The 18,354-nt window shown below is 43.7% G+C and overlaps 1 protein-coding gene across 2 annotated transcripts in view; it reads right to left on the bottom strand.

Moving 5' to 3' along the window:
• LOC144507961 (voltage-dependent calcium channel subunit alpha-2/delta-1) overlaps positions 1 to 18,354 on the bottom strand; it is a 669,448-nt gene that overhangs the window by 457,303 nt on the left and 193,791 nt on the right. The window lies entirely within an intron of this gene.

The following is an 18,354-nucleotide window of genomic DNA, read 5'->3' as shown; positions in this document are numbered from 1 at the left end:
ATGTAGCAATAACAGGCATTTATATAGAATCTTCAATGTTGAAAATAGGAGGTCTTGTGATGCAGTAGGTCACGTCCCTGCCTTTGAGCAGAAGCTCCAGGTTCGAATCTCACTTCAGGCCATGACGGCCATGGTGCGGGAATTCAGAGCGTAGTCAAACAGATTGAATATATATATATAAAATATATATATATTAAATATCAACCCGTAAATCCTTCTGATACATCCATGGCAGGTGGCAAGAATGGGCGAGTTTCCTGTTCAGCTTGATGCCTCATGCATCACAAGACACGGGAAAGCCCAGTTGGGACAGATATCAGGTGGGGGGGAATTCCGTGTGGGTGGGGAATCGCGTGTGGGTGGGGAATCGCGTGTGGGTGGGGAATCGTGTGCAGGTGGGGAGCACCATGCTTGGTTGGGATGGGGTGGAGGTATTATACCATGATGTGGAGATGCCGGCGTTGGACTGGGGTAAACACAGTAAGAAGTTTAACAACACCAGGTTAAAGTCCAACAGGTTTATTTGGTAGCAAAAGCCACAAGCTTTCGGAGCCTCAGGTGAGGAAGGGGCTTAAGGCTCCGAAAGCTTGTGGCTTTTGCTACCAAATAAACCTGTTGGACTTTAACCTGGTGTTCGAACAAAGAACAATACAGCACAGGAACAGGCCCTTCGGCCCTCCAAGCCCGCGCTGCTCCCTGGTCCAAACTAGACCATTCTGTTGTATCCCTCCATTCCCACTCTGTTCATGTGGCTATCTAGATAAGTCTTAAACGTTCCCAGTGTGTCCGCCTCCACCACCTTGCCCGGCAGCGCATTCCAGGCCCCCACCACCCTCTGTGTAAAATACGTCCTTCTGATATCCGTGTTAAACCCCGCCCCCCCTCACCTTGAATCTATGACCCCTTGTGAACGTCACCACCGACCTGGGAAAAAGCTTCCCACCGTTCACCCTATCTATGCCTTTCATAATTTTATACACCTCTATTAGGTCACTCCTCATCCTCCGTCTTTCCAGTGAGAACAACCCCCGTTTGCCCAATCTCTCCTCATAACTAAGCCCTTCCATATCAGGCAATATCCTGGTAAACCTCCTCTGCACTCTCTCTAAAGCCTCCACGTCCTTCTGGTAGTGTGGCGACCAGAACTGGGCGCAGTATTCCAAATGCGGCCGAATCAACGTTCTATACAACTGCAACATCAGACTCCAACTTTTATACTCTATGCCCCGTCCTAACTTCTTACAGTAGCATACCATGCAGGGTTCAGTCTAGGTACTTATAATAGTTACTCTGAAGTTAGAAGTGTTTTTTTTCCCCTTCCAGCTCTTTCAGATTACTGATGAGTGTAGAACTGGCAGAATCATCCAAAGCTTGCGATTTCAATCTCAGTGCTGGATGGTGCCCAGTCTAAGGGGAAGTCAAACCTTCTGGACAATTCTGCATAAAGCCTTAGGTGGGAACATCCAAGAGAGATTGCCCAGTCCATCATTGGGCTATCCACCAAATGCAGCGCTGGAGATGCGGGATGTTATGGTCCGATATAATTTTGATTAACTCTTCAGTATAGTGCTGAGACAACAATACATCGGAGGAGGAGCCCATCCATCACACCGCTCCCTGAAATAGGGTCCCACTGTTTGCTGAGGTGATAATTAAAAAAATTCTATGGTTTTATTTTTAAAACAGCATGGAGGTTGAACCCCCTGATCTGATTATCTGGTCATTCATCTCATTTCAAGCTGCTCGATGTTGCTGTAGCAACTTCACCACCAGATCTGCCAACATAACAGTATTTGTACTTCAATAACAATCCACTGACAGTAAAACTCTTTGAGACAGACTGAAGAAATAACAAATTGCCAGGGCAATGCAAATGATTCCTTCTTTCAGGATGATGTGTGAAAGATATAAATCTAAAAGAATCATGTAAAAGATCAGAACTGGAAATTGTCAACCTTGCCACTAAGAATTGTATTTAGATTCCCTTTTTTCAGCTCAACTTATCAATTCCGTCAGTCACAATGTCTTACCGTAAGCACAGCAATTCCTTTCAACTAAATGTTAAAATAATGAAAAGCATATCACCAAAGCAAGAAAACCAGGGAAATTAATAAATTACTATCGTGACAAGCCCACCAAAACTAGACAATGTGGGGCATGCAGTGTAACCCAGGCATTTAACCCATACACCGTGAAATAGAATGATGTGTGCTTTGGGTCGTAAATGCCAGTTTGTTTACAGTCCCAACTTTGAACTTTTTCAGCTTCTCTTGTCAAAGAGCACCAAGCCATTTGTAGAAAATGTAAAGTTACGCTTTGAACAATACGGAAGAAAACAATCACACTTACAAAAATAACCAAAAAAACTTACCTTCCGCCAACATATAATGTCAATACAGACTATGGGCAGAATTCTCCCAAGCACTTGCTGGTGGGTTCAATGGTGGGCGGGGAATTCAGCCAGAGGCCCATAAAAAGGTCATAGAAACAAGAAACAGGAGTAGGCCATTTGGCCCTGCTCCGCCATTCATTATGATCATGGCTGATCAGTGAATTCAATATCCTGATTTCCCCCCCTTCCTCCCATATTCCTTGATCCCTTTACCCCAAGAGCTACAACTAATTTCTTCTTGAAATCAGACAACATTTTGGCCTCAATTACTTTCTGTGGTAGTGAATTTCACACATTCACCACCCTCTGGGTAAAGACATTTCTCCTCACCTCAGATCTAAAAGGTTACCCCTTATCCTCAAACTATGACCACTAGTTCTGGACTCCCCCACCATTGGGAACATTCTTTCTGAATCTACCCTGTCTAACTGTTAGAAATTTATAAGTTTCTATGAGACCCCCCCCCCCCTCACTCTTCTAAACTCCAGTGAATACAATCCTAACCGACTTAGTCTCTCCTCATATGGCAGACCTGCCATCCCAGGAATCAGAACTGCCATCCCAGGTCATATGCCAGCATGAATTTACACTAGGATCATTCGCTGGTGCCCAACATGGCAGTTGGGGAAACGCGTCAGTGGGGAGCATCTACAGGTGCTGGAGGAGGGTCCATCTTCTTGCCTCACAATGTTCAGATCCATCGTTTTTCTCAGGAAGTCCACCTGCTGGCCTCAGAGTGCTCCCGAGATCCATCTTCATTTTCAGGAAATCCATCTTCTTTCTTCAATGATGTTGGGCGCCTTATCAATATGACGCCTGGACAGGAAGATGGACGACATGCCATCGGGCCTGTCCAGCAACAGAATACGATGCAAAACAACCAGTTGCATAATTAATGAGGCCAGGGCCAGCCAATTGGCAGGTTTTCCTGCCGGCCTCCAGAGAGGGAAATACTCCACATTCCCGCCCCCACCATAGAATCCCTGTAGTGCAGAAGGCGGTCATTCGGCCCATCGAGTCTGCACCGACCACAATCCCATCCAGGCCCTATTCCTGTAACCCCACATATTTACCCTGCTAATCGCCCTGACACGAGAGTCAATTTAGCATGGCCAACCAACCTAACCCGAAACCGGAGCACCCGGAGGAAACCCACGCAGACACGGAGAGAACATGCAGACTCCACACAGACAATGACCAAAGACCTGGAATCGAACCCGGGTCCCTGGCGCCATGAGGCAGCAGTGCTAACCACTGTGCCACCATGCCGCACCAGTCCCCAGATGGGAAACTTCTGCCCTGTGATTGTAAACATAGACTTATAAGGTGGGATTTTCCGGCCACGCTTATCCCAAGTCTGGAAAATCCCGCCCGAGGTCAACCGACCTTTTCATGGTCCGGGTCCCTCCTGCTGGAATTCCCGTGGCGGACGGGACGGGAAAATTCCGCCCATAAAGTCCAAAAAAAAGCCCTATTATGGGACAAACTTCCAAAAGGAAACAGCACATCAGTGAATAATGTCTGTGGTATAAATTCATCATTACCCCCAACATTAAAAGCCTGGAAGTTTATTCAGGTATCACGAAACAGCAATAGATTCTTCCCAGGCTCTTGACATTTTTATAATGCTGCATTATTGTTCTGATATCTCGCTTGACTCAAAATGTCAAGTCTTACTCAAGAGTTCATTTTCTTACGTTAGATTCAAAAGATGGAACACAATGTTGTGAAGCACGAGGAAAACAGCACTTTCTGAATCTGACTGTAATGCCTGATTGCCTCAGAAAAGCATTTCAAAGGGAGTCTTAAATGGAATATTATCAGTAATGGATTCCAATTGTGTACATCAAATACTGACTGGGAGATGGGAGGCACTACACCGTTCGTGCAGTTAGCAGCGAATAATTGGAACGACAGCAATTTAGACAATGTGGCCTCAGTGAGATTGGAGCAACTGGGAATGGATATGTCTCCTGTTATTTTAATCAGGGTTAATGCACGTATGTGAAAACATGGCGTGTGAATAACAGGACTGGTAAACTATAGGCACAGGTTGACAAATGGAATTATGATATTGCTGTAAGAGACCTGGTTCAAAGAAGGGTAGGCCAAGTGTTAAATATTCCTGGGTATAAGGTGGTTTTCGGAAGAGACAGGAAAGGAAGAAAGGGGGCGGCAGTATTGATTAAAGATTGTCAGTATAATCTTACAGTGCTGGGACAAACTTCCTGTGAGGGTTGAGGAGCAAGGCTCGATCGGGGTATTTAAAAGGGAATTGGATTGTCAAAAGTTTATTAATTAGTATCACAAGTAGGCTTACATTAACACTGCAATGAAGTTACTATGAAAATCCCCTCGTCGCCACACTCCAGCGCCTGAGGGAGGATTTAGCATGGCCACTGTAAGCAAGGCAGGGGAGTGAGACTAGGTAGAATGCTCCTTCAGAGAGCCATGGCAGACCTGATGGCCTGAATGGCCTCTTTCTGCACTGTAAAGATTCTGTGATAATGAATCTTGATTAAAAACCATGAAGAAATTCTCAAAACGAAAGGCAGATATGTAGAATGGCTCCTTCACCTTTCAAAATGTCAAGGTCTCCCACAAGATCTGTCAAAATGATTTTCTGTAACTTTTATAGTGACTAAAGCCATCAAACGGTCTGGAAATGGAAAGATGCAAAGGGCAGAATGTAATGATTATTAAGCAGGGAATTAACAAAAACGTGTAAAGATCTTACAATGATGTCTGCCACTTAATTTTGGTGCTCATTTGCATGTGTACCTATTTCTCTTTTGCTTTAGAACATAGAATATAGAACAGTACAGCACAGAACAGGCCCTTCGGCCCACGATGTTGTGCCGAGCTTTATCTGAAACCAAGATCAAGCTATCCCACTCCCTATCATCCTGGTGTGCTCCATGTGCCTATCCAATAACCGCTTAAATGTTCCTAAAGTGTCTGACTCCACTATCACTGCAGGCAGTCCATTCCACACCCCAACCACTCTCTGCGTAAAGAACCTACCCTCTGATATCCTTCCTATATCTCCCACCATGAACCCTATAGTTATGCCCCCTTGTAATAGCTCCATCCACCCGAGGAAATAGTCTTTGAACGTTCACTCTATCTATCCCCTTCATCATTTTATAAACCTCTATTAAGTCTCCCCTCAGCCTCCTCCGCTCCAGAGAGAACAGCCCTAGCTCCCTCAACCTTTCCTCATAAGACCTACCCTCCAAACCAGGCAGCATCCTGGTAGATCTCCTCTTTGAGTAAGAAAATAAGAGAGTAGTTGGTACAAAGGAGGGAAGGTTCTTATTGCTCATGCAACTTGGCTCCTGTAACCATGGTGTTATCATCTTCACATCTGCCACATGTGTTTGCAATAAATACTACTTTAAGCACTCGCAGCAGTGAAAAGTTCATCGAATTACATTTACATGAAGGTCTTGCTTCTGTGATTGCTTCAGGGGGGAAAGAAAACAGAAATCTACTGCAACAACCGTGAATTATTGACACACTTTTCAAACATGCTGCTCGGATCACAGCAAGGACCTTCCATGCTCAATATTTGCTGTACTGGCAGCGCAGGAAGATTTTAGGCATTGCTTCAGGAGAGGTACAACTATCTTTCAGCCGAAGAGATGAAACCAAGAGACCACCGGCTTAAAGTTGATTTGAGAAAGGATCTGAGAAATATCTGACGCTCTGTGGCTTAAAGCCAAAACTGCTTTCAGTCCACACAAATTGGGTGCAGTAACTGGTCTATCAGTGGCAGAAGTCATCGAATTTGATTAACAGGAAATGACACACTTTGAGAGCTCAGAGAAGAACTGCTATCACGATGAAGACAAATCTTTTTGATTTCATTTTTTTTTGCCAAGTTCCGGTCAAAAAAAAAATGATCGGAATCAGCTGCAGATAAATATGTTCAATGCATTCAAATTGGCAAAGCAATTTTGGCAGGAGCACATTATGTAAGTAAAAGCCTATGCTATCTTCACAGAGAATAAAGGTACATGTTTAACGGTGCACCGAATGATGCACGCCATCACTTCCTCCTGATGTAACTTTGCTCCGACACCTTTACGTGATCCGACCAGAGAACACAGAGTAAAGATCGAAAACAGAAAGTGCTGGAGAAGCTCAGCAGTCTAACAGCATCTGCGGAGAGAGAATAGAGCCAATGTTTCGAGTCTGGCTGACTCTTCAGACCTGAGGAGTTTCTCCAGCATTCTCTGGTTTTGTTTCAGATTCCAGCATCTGCAGTATTTTGCCTTTATCACAGAGTTAAGATGATTGGTCAGAGAAGCAACGACGACACGAGGAAAACTGCTTTTCACAGTAAGTGGTTAGGGTCTGGAACGCATCGCCTGAGTGTGTGGAGGAGGAAGATTCAATCCTGGCTTTCAAAGGGAATTGCACCATTACCTGAAGAGAAAGTAATTTGCTGGACTACAACAAAATGGCAGGCGGGAGTGTCAATGGGCAAACTGCTCTTGCAGAGAGCTAGCACAGATACAACAGGCCGAATGGCCATGTTCTGTGCTGTAGAACCATTCTGTGATTCAAATCAACTCGAAGTACGCTTGATACCAATGCTGTACACTGGCATGGAGAGCAAATTAAGCAGTTAGCACTGCTGCCTTACAGCGCCAGGGACCCCGGCTCAATTCCGGCCTTGGGTAACCGTGTCTGTGTGGAGTTTGCATGTTCACCCCATGTCTGCGTGAGTTTCTTCCAGGTGCTCTGGTTTCCTCCCGCAATCCAAAGATGTGGAGGTTAAGTGGATTGGCCATGTTAAATTGCCCCTTAGTCTCAGGAGAACTAGCTCGGGGAAATACATGGGGTTACAGGGACGGGGCCCGGGTGAGATTATTGTTGGTGTAGACTTGATGGGCCGAATGGCCTCCTTCTGCACTGTAGGGATTCTATGAATTCTTTCCTGCACCACAGGGAGAGCAGTCACAAACATCACATGAGAAACTGCAAATGGCATCTTTGTGTTTTATCCGACTCAAACCTAATTTTGGAGTTCATCCACTGGGGAGAAATTATTAGGTCCAGTTTCAAAATAAGACGGCTGAATGAAGATTAACCCACAGAAAGAGGTTTCAATAAAGATACAGAGAACCTAATTAGTTATATCTGATTCATTTGATGCAACAAATTTGCTCTAATTCTCCTGGTTGGAATATATGATCATGTGGTCCTCATCGCTTTTGTTATCCCAATCCTTGGGAAATATATCAACAGGAGGAGGACGGAACCCCATCAGAAGACAGGTGGTTTACATCTAGGGAGATCACCGTTGAGACCTTATCGGTACTGATGGAATGAAAGTCTCTGCCCATTGACAGCTCAAGTGAATCCTCAATAAATTGAGTTCCATTGTTCCAGACTAGTTCCTAGTATTTCTACAGCAGGAAATGTGCTATAATCAGACTTTAATTGGCTATCAAACTTGGCAGTAGCCAGGAGACAGGGAAGATGTAAATTCACAAGTTGGCACTGTTAATGAGATGGCTGTTCTGATCTTTTATTTAAGATGCACCACCATGACTGAATTAAAGCAACAGTCTTCAATTAACCTGCATTGCAGCTGATCTCAGAATTCCAAGCCGACACCCGGCGCAAAAAGTGAGGAAAATGTTCCGTTCTCCAGTGAAAATGTCACCAACAAAAACAAATAATAAGTGTGTTGCCAGCAGCAGGTTTTAGTGACATGAATGATGTTCTTTGAATGGTGTGAAAGCAGTACTCTGATGGAACATTACCCATTGTTTGGAGCTAGTGGTGAGATAGACCTTCCCTGTCTGATCCATCCCTGCACGTCCAATGTCTCTCACACTCCTTACGTTACCCATGAGGTAGTTGTGGTGGAGAAGAGAATACTTCACCACCTTCTGGAATGTTCCTTCTCATAGAATCCCTACAGTACAGAAGGAGGTCATTTGGCCCATCGAGCCCGCACCGAAAACAACCCCACTCTAACCCCACACATCCACCCTACTAATCCCCCCCAAAATTGGGGCAATTTAGCATGGCCAATCAACCTAACCCGCACATCTTTGGACTGTAGGAGGAAATCGGAGCGCCCGAAGGAAACCCACGCAGACATGGGGAGAATGTGCAAACTCCACACAGACCGTGACCCAAGCCGGGAATCGAACCCAGGTCCCTGGCGCTGTGAGACAGCAGTGCGAAGCACTATGCCACCATGTCGCCCTCAAAGCATGTCTGGAAAAAGATGCAATGGTTCTTGTCAAGGTTCGTCCGGAGTAGCTCTGGATGCAAGATTGTATGCTCCACGGGCTGCTCCTGGGGAGATACTCCGAGATAAACATAAACTGCTGCTGAAGGATCATCAACTCGGTGAAAGGCATACTTGCTCTGCCTGAAACACAATGCTCTTCCAGTGTAAAGAGCTGTCGATGATCAAGTGTTGCAGACTGGCTCATTCCAAAGTCCAGGACTACATGCTGAGGTCGACACTAAAGCTTGGTGCAGCCGCTGCAAAGGCACAATAGACAAAGGCTGCCATCTAAAGTATTCAAGGGGGTAAAACCTGCGTAAAACCTCCTGGGTTGTAAGTTTGACGTGTAGCTACTATTGTAAATATTAACAGTCATGGTAAATGTCTATAGTAGCATATAGGATTGAAAGAAATTGATTTGGTTTGCACTTCATGTAATGACAACTTTGAACGGTCATGTAATGTACTTCTATAAATTTTATGAATTAGGTATATTTCCGGAAAAAAATATCTTATTTAAATCAAACCAAAGCTTGCTGAGCGTTGCAATTGATGTACATCTTTGCATCGGCCCCGGCTGAGTAATATAAACTGGAAGGGCGCATTCATATTCCGGGTGTCACATGAGTTAATGCGATGCTTCAATTGTGAATAGCCCACAGCCAGTTTTTATCTACAGTTCAAGAATGAATTCAAGAATACAAGGCACCGGGGGATATGACTTGGATAGAAGCTTACTTTGTGCAAGCCAAGCTAGCACTCTAAGGAGAAAAGAAAAAGTAATGAGACTTTTGTTTTGAAAGCCAGACACTAATTTTGGTCACAGTATTGACTGGTATAAATGAATGAATCTATGCCTCGATTTGAAAGTTATCTTTTATGGTTCAACCATACAACACTTTCAAATGCAATATTAAAATATTGATAATAGAAATGTAGTGGATTTCTGTAATGTGACTTAGGTTCTATATTTGCCAATGTTTAATTTGCAAGGGATAGTTGAAGTAAGAATTCAACGGAAGTTTGATGTTGTTCACCATTCGTCACCTTGGACTCCTCCGTGGAATCTAAGGAGCCAAATCCCTTCATAAGAAAAACATGTGTAAACAACAGGGGAGGTATAGTGCTGGAGGTAATGCATTTATTTATTTGATTAGCTCCTGGCTGCATTAGAGAATTAACAAGTACACCTTGAAGACATAAATATTACATACGAGATAGTTGCCCTCTGATTTCAAGCCCATCTTCAAATCCAAAAGAAAGTCCATCAAAAATTGCAGGTGGCCTTCTCGGGACCATAGAGTTAGACGAGGGTTTGTCACACTGGTTGGGTGTATTCATGGTGACTTGATCATGTGACTGATAATCCCCAATGGGGAATCACTGATTGATCTCTCTGTGAGGCTCATTCAGTACGAATTCCCTTAGTAGCAGGCAGTGGCCTGCCCAACTGCAATGCATTACCCTGAGCCTTTTATAAGGCAGGCTTACGACTGGGCCTGCTGAACTGTGTGTACACCACGGTTGTGGTTTAACTTTGCATTCTGTAATAAACTATGTTCCTTTCCAGTTGGACTTCCTGAGTCATTAGTGGTATTTTTATCAGGGGGAATAGAAGCACATGACACTAATCACATGAAAATTTGACTCCATGACACCTGTCCACGATTTACAATGTTACAGTGACCTTGTTGAGTGTCTCCGTATCACTAAGGATCAATTAAAATATTTGTTTTTGTTTTAGAAGGATTGTACCACAGCTTGGTATGGCTCCTGCTCTGTCCATGACCACAATAAACTACAATGGGTCGTGAACAAAGCCCAGTCCATCACTCAAACCATCCTCCCATCCATTGACACAGTCTACACTTCCCGCTGCCTCAGAAAAGCTGCCAGCATCATCAAGGATGCCATTCACCTGGACATACTCTCTTCCACCAGATACAAAAGTCTGAGGACACGTACCAACTGATTCAAAAAACAGCTTCTTCCCTGCTGCCGTCAGACTTTTGAATGGACCTACCTCACACTGAGTTGATCTTTCTCTACCACCTAGCTATGACTGTAACACTACACTCTGCACTCTCTCGTTTCCTTCTCTATGTACGGTATGCTTTGTCTGTATAGCATGCAAGAAACAATACTTTTCACTGCATACTAATACATGTGACAATAATAAATCAAATCAAAAAATAATATTTCAGTTAGCTCAGTTACACAATTTATAAAGCAAAACCAGTCTGGGTAACCCATATCCTTGGAGCTTCCATTAAATTTTACTAAACAAAATTCTTTTACTTTCCCAAATCCATTTTCCTCACAAGCTGCATTGCACCATCATTCTCTGAAGAGTCACATGAACTGAAACATCTGTTTCCTCTCTCTCCACAGATGCTGCCAGACCTGCTGAGGATTTCCAGCATTTTCTGATTTTATTTGCTCTTTCATTCCTTCTTGTGCCTTCACATTGTCGGTATTTTCCAAATCAGTGCGGCCACTTCTGCCTTTGACCGTCAGGCTGGCCCTGACCCCATCTTCTTCATGCCACTCAAGCGCCTCTTGGTGACAAATCTGGTCCAATCCTCTTTTCAGGATTCCCGTCAAGCAGTTTAAATCAAGGGGAAAGGTGGAGTTGCGCAAGGTCAAAGGTTAAAATTTAAAGAATAAATTTCTAACCCGCCCCCACATCCACTGCCCCCCAACCAATACATGCCTGCACGCACATGTGCACACATGTCTTTTCCCTCCTTCCTTAGTATTGCTACGGCTTGACAGTTTCTGTGGTGATAGAGGAACCCAGTTTATTGAAGGCAGATGGGCTGAAAACCCCTAGGTTCTCCCGGGTTGCTAGCAGTGTTACCCATGAGAACAAACATTAATTCAAGAGGCTCTCTTAGAATCTGGGAAGGTTGTCTACCCTGCCTGCAGAGGGCAGCTCTTGAGGCACCCAGAGATCACACACTTTCAAAATAGTGCCAACCGTTCAGTTTTAATGTTAAACAACTTAAGCAGTTTATTGTTTCCAGCAGTAACTATGTTGTTGAACATTCATTCCTTACATCTAAGCAAAATGGAGAAAGACTTTTTAAAAAACGTAAATAATCCACGGCAGATTTGCTTTTGTACAATTTTTCTACAAATACCTTAACTTTGGAGAATTTAACTGTTCCAAGTAAACATTCAAACCTCGTCAAGTTCAATTTGTTGCGGACTGCACATTCACCTTAGACAGTTATTGATTTTTAGGCAGATTGCTTGTTCTGTATAGTGTTTGTGCTATCTTTACAAGATCAGCAATTGAATGCTACAAATTACTTTTAGCTGATTTCGAACAATCTCTGAGCATGTTTCTGCTCTGAGGTTAGTGAGAGAGGCTGGTCACTTCTTCAGTGTCACGAGGTTGATTGGCAATTCTGGGAGAATCCCAGTCAATCCTGGAGAGTTGCAACCCCGGGAGTTAGCAGAGTCCAGTCATGAGAAAAGAGGTTAAAGCAAAAGCAAGGCACTGCGATAAACCTAAAACATTAACTCTGGGCGGGATTTTCCAGCCGCGCTCGCTCAAAGACCGGAAAATCCCGTCTGAGGTCAACGGACCGTTGCATGGTCCTCCCTCGCCTGCTACGATTACTGGGATGGACGGGACAGAAAAATTCCACCCTCTATGGCTCTCTCTGTAGATGCAGTCATATCTGTTCCGTATTTCTTCTTACAGGAAACTTGTTGTCTGATGCCACGACTTTGTATTTGTACTATATTGAATTATATTGTTGATTGCTGCCACACTCAGAAAAAAACCATCTCAGTGTCTTTCAAAATATTACATTCCTAGTCATTGTGCAGGTTTCCAAATGCCCCCAGTTATTGAAATGCAAATCAATAATGTATTGGAAGTCAAGCCTCTGCACATCGTTGATTGGTAAAACTCCATAAACACAATAATGTGAATACTTAGAGTTCAGCCCAAACTATTTTCCAACGTGACCCCATTTTAACACTTGAAAATTAACATCACAGAACCATAGAATCGTACAGTGCAGGAGGAGGCCATTTGGCCCATCGAATGTGCACCAACCACAAACCTACCCAGACCCTATCCCTATAACCCCATGTATTTACCCTAGCTAGTCCTCCTGACACTAAGGGGCAAGTTAGCATGGCCAATCAACCTAACCTGCACATCTAATCTGGACTGTGGGAGGAAACCGAACCTGGAGGAAACCCACGGAGACACGGAAAGAACATGCAAACTCCACACAGTCACCCAAGGTCGGAATTGAACCCAGATCCCTGGTGTTGTGAGGCAGCAGTGCTAACCACTGTGTCACAGTGCTGCCCATATCATCCCAGATGCCAGCAAAAACAAAAGAGCATGAGAGAACTTAGTACTCGTATATTATAGATCAAATGATATTATAGAACATAGAATACATTATACAAGTATGAAAATCCATCTTTTAAAGTAATTTGTGACAATATTAAGTGTATTCATGTAGGTTTCAGCCAAGGTCTCCATATTTGCCTGGGTACAGACAAGCCAGTGAAGTCCCTCTCCCACCCCAACTCTCCACGCTATAATCAACTGCTCACCCCTTCATCCCTCCCTCTCCTCCCAACACACACAGTAATAAACCGCACTCCCCCAGAAGAAGTAATCTGCCTCTCCACCCCGCCCCCCCGCCCCCACAAAGTAATTGGCTCCCCGTCTTTACTCACAAATGTTAAGTAGCCCTTCTTGCTCCAGCAGAGCCCCAATTCCCCCACCAGCACCCCCCCCCCCACCCCCCACCCACCCCCTTCAGTCCAGTTGTTTGTGAAGGCGGCTGGGATTAGGAGCCTGTACCAACAGAGGAGAAACACGAAGCTGTCACTCACCCTCCTCGCTCAGCCATACAACCTCCTGTTTTTTGGCCAATGTGACTGTGTTACAATTGGCCGCACCATGTCAGTCCATGGACGTTCCTCCCAGCCCACTCAGCACTCACTGCAACAAGTCTTTCATTAGGCTAAATAGCAATTTTGGTTCACCAAGGCCAGAGTCTCCTCTTCACATGAGCCATTGTTTCCTCAGATTCCTGACTCCTCATGCTCTGTCTATGACCCCCATTTGGGGTCACGCCCAAAGGTTTGGGAACCATTAACTATGCTTCCCAGCCACTAATTAGTATGGTGGTGTGATGGTGGCCTCATAATAATGTCACTATACCAGTAATCCAGTGGCCCAAGAAAATGCTCTGAGATCATGAGTTCAAATTTCACCATGGCAGCTGAATTTAATTTCAACCAATAAATCTGATATTTGTTTCAATAATGGTGACCATGACAACCATTATCAATTGTTTTAAAAGTGCATTGGTGCCCAAATCTATCATCCTTACATGTGACTCCAGACTTTACAATAATGTGCTTAGCTACCCTCTGAAATAGCCTTGTAAGCCCCTCAGTTCAAGGGCAATTTGGATTGAACTGCAAATGCTGGCCTTGCCAGTAGCACCAACAACCCATGAAAAGAAAAAAGTTACAGAACACTAACACTCATTATGTTAAGAAAGGCACATCTCATTCAGCTTGTCATTTTCAGTGTTTAGGAGATTTAAATTGTTGCTTGGTAATACAGAATTTGGGTATTGCTGAAAAAAGTGACATGCTATCGAAACCTTTTGTCTTGCACTCATCAGGACAGATCAAAGAATGCCAAGTTTCAAAGGGAACAACAATTTATATTGCATGAGAAAAGGATGCTGATAGTTTGACAAGTGGACTCTGATTGGTAGAAGTTGCCATACAGAATGATCATAAACAGGGAAAAGTGATGCTGTTCTGTGATGAGACAGCACTTACTAAACAATCCCAACTGTGCTAAGCATTAGACTAACAACCAATTTAAGATGATCAGTTGGGCTTATAATGTGGTACAGCTACACATGTTAGAAGCTACATATATTCATACATGGAATCATAGAATCCTACAGTGCAGAAGGAGGCCATTCAGTTCATCGAGTCTGCACCGACCACAATCCCACCCAGGCCCTATCCCCATAACCCCATGCATTTACCCGAGCCAGTCCCCTTGACACTAAGGGGCAATTTAGCATGGCCAATCCATCTAACCCGCATATCTTTGGAGTCCTGACCTTTGCAAACAGAAAGAATATGCCCACACATTGCACCTTTTCCATCAAAAGAAAACTTTGGGAGCAACTATTCCCTGGTGCATCATGGAAATGTTTCAATCAGAATCAACTTGCCCAATTTGAATTTTTAAATTAAACTTGATGAAGAATTGTTCCCTGGTGTCTTCTCCTTGGCAACGCCTCTATCAATCAGAGTCCTTGAGGCAGCATGGTGGCACAGCAGTTAGCACTGCTGCCTCACAGCACCAGGAACCTGGGTTCGATTCCTGGCTTGGGTCACTGTCTGTGCAGAGTCTGCATGCTCTCCCCATATCTGCGTGGGTTTCATTCGGGTGCTCTGTTTACCTCCCAGAATCTGAAAGACATGCTGGTTAGGTGCATTCGCCATGCTGAATTCTCCCTCAGTGTACCCGAACAGGCACCGGAGTGTGACGACAAGGGCATTTTCACAGTAACTTCATTGCAGCCTACCTGTGGCACTAATAAATAAACTAGACTTGCCAACCAATCCACACTCTTCTCGTGCAGTATAGTCTGTTGTTCCCTATGAAATTTGACGTTCTTGCATCTGTCCTGATGAGTGAAAGATGAAAAGCTTTGACCGAGTGTCTCCCTTCAAGCAATACTCAGGTCATGTTTAACTTCTAAACACTTCACACCAAATTTCATACAGCAGTCATGCCTGGAAGTTAATTAACAACTCGATCCATCATTCAACTGGCTGGCAGATTTAGGTTTTATATAAAATACAAGTATACCAGCCAATTATCAACTCATGATCACACAACAAAGACTGTTCATGCATGTTATCACCCCAGTTGAAAAGAAAGCTGGAACAAACCTATAATTAAGCAATAGTGAATTGGAAATATATCTTTAACTTGAGACTCAACATAAAAAGAACTGTTTCAACATGAAACAAAGCCAAGTTAAAAAGCTTGAGGGAAGGCAGTGGCATTGTGGTAATGTCACTGGACTGGTAATGCAATGGGCTATTATGCTGATACCCTGGGGACGTGGGTTCAAAACCCATCAAGGCAGCTGGGGAAATTTAAATTCATTGAATAAATCTGGAATTAAAAGCTAGTCTAACCCAAAACCATGGTTGAACGTCATTTTTTTAAAAATATGCTTCACTGACAGTAATGTGGGCAAACAACCCTCTGAAATTGCCTAGCAAGCCATTCACTTATAGTCAAATGCCAACAAGTCTAAAAATAACAATGAAACCAGACAGACCACTCCACATCAACCTGGTCACCAGAAACAAGGGCAGCAAACCCAGCCCTGGTGACCCTGAAAAATTCTCGTTGCTAACATCTTGGTGCTGGCGCCAAATAGGGAGAGCTATCTCACAGCCGAGCCAAGCAACAGCCCAAAATAATCATACTTACAGAATCATACCTTACAATATCCTAGACACCACCGTCACCATCCTTGGTATGTTCTGTCCCACTGAAAGGACAGACCCACCAGTGTTGAGAGCACAGTGGTTGGTATACAGCTGAGAAGGAATTGCCCAGGGATTCCCCAACATTGACTCCGGATCCCATGAATTCTCAAGGTGTCAGATCAGACAAGGTAAAGGAAACCTCCTGCTGGCTAACACTTCGCATCCTCCCTCAGCTGATGAATCTGTACTCTTCCCATGTTGACCACCATTTGGAGGAAACAAGGAGGTACGCAGAATGTACTCTGGGTGGGGGCTTTCATGCCCATAACCAAGAGTAGCTCGGTAGCACCTCTATACTGACTGAGCATTACACAGCTGCCAGACTGAGCCTGCGCCAGGTGGCAAGGGTACCAATAAGAGGGAAAAACCCATTTGACCTTGTCCTCACTGATCTACCTGTCACAGATGCATTTGTCTATGACAGTATAGGTAGGAGTGACCACCGCACAATCCTTGTGGTGACCAAGTCCCATCCTCACACTGAGGATACCAGCCATCACATTGTGCGGCACCGCAACATGCTAAATGGGATAGATTTCAAACAGATGTAGCAACTCAAAACTGGGCATCCATGAGGCACCATGGGCCATCAGCAGCAGCGGATTTGTATATAACCACAAACTGCAACCTCATGGCCAGACATATCTCCCACTCTATCATTACCATCAAGCCAGGGGATTAACCCTGGTTCAATGAAGAGTGCAGGAGGGCATGCCAGGAGCAGCACAAGCTCTATCTAAAAATTAGATGCCAATTGGTGAAGCTACAACACAGGATTGCCCACAACAAACAGCTATTGTAACTGCTAGAACATTCTCATTCTCCTGGACATTCTTTCTTCCGCCTTCTTCCATTGGGAAAAAGATACAAAAGTCTGAGGTCACGTACCAACCAACTCAAGAACAGCTTCTTCCCTGCTGCTGTCATTAGACTTTTGAATGGACCTACCTTGCATTAAGTTGATCTTTCTCTACACCCTAGCGATGACTGTAACACTACATTCTGCACCCTCTCCTTTCTTTCTCTATGAACGGCATGCTTTGTATAGCACGTAAGAAACAATACTTTTCACTGTATGCTAATACATGTGACAATAATAAATCAAATCAAATCAAACAGATCTTATTTTCAACTCTCACTCTCATAGCCCAATATTTTTTAATTGGTTTAATGGCTGGGGATTTAAATTACTTCACAATTAGACAGTTCTACAGATCTCACTCATCCTTCAAGAGTATTTACGACTATTCTAAAAATGTGCAACTCTCACACTGCCCATTAAGGCCCTTGCTAAAGTAAAAATGGCGTCTGCTTAAACTTAGCATGGAGTCCAAATGATCCCGCTGAGTTTGGATGTGATTCGTGCCCCTATCTCCTTTCCTCTGCCAACAGAAATGGGAATCTGTCGGAAAGAGAGTGGGACTTCTGGATCCGGGGTCCATTCGCCATTTTGGAATCTCTGTGGAGTCTCCATATTCCTGTGAAAACCAAAGCTTCATTCTCAGCACAGAGTTTTCTGCATATTTAAACTCACACATCAGGATATATAACCCTTTCTGGAGCACGTTAGAATGAGCCGTACATTGTTCATTATCTTTCACTTTGAGGGAATGGACAGGTTCATCTGAAATTAGCTCTTGACAATCATGAAACATCAATCATTTGATTTTTTTTAAGGATTATTCAGCAATATTTTAATTTTATTTATTAAAAACAGAGAACATCAGATTCTCTCCTAACCCCACTGAAAATATTAAATTGGATTAAGCGCGTGTCACACACTACGTGTCTCTCATCTAATTTTTAGCTTAATAAGACAGAATAAGATTGAAATTATTTTTGGTTGACTGATTAAACTCTATCAGAAATTGTAATCAAATCAACATTTAGATAGCGGCCACATTCATTCTTATTAAGACTCTAATGTCAGTGACATCACACTACAGTGTAAACTGCTTAAGTAGGAAGACATCTGCTTTGTCCGAACCACACAATAATCAAAGCAGCAAAATTCAGGCGAGTGAACGCTCCCTCCACATTCACCAAAATGAGTGATTTTCACAGAGAGTAAGATTCATTAAAATAGCATTACTTACTCGTCAATAAAAACCCTCAAGAATTA

This window comes from Mustelus asterias, chromosome 19 (assembly GCF_964213995.1).
Source record: "Mustelus asterias chromosome 19, sMusAst1.hap1.1, whole genome shotgun sequence".
Classification (NCBI taxonomy): Eukaryota; Metazoa; Chordata; class Chondrichthyes; order Carcharhiniformes; family Triakidae; genus Mustelus; species Mustelus asterias.
The sequence above is the reverse complement of the archived record's forward strand: the minus strand, read 5'-3'. Positions and strand labels throughout refer to the sequence as shown.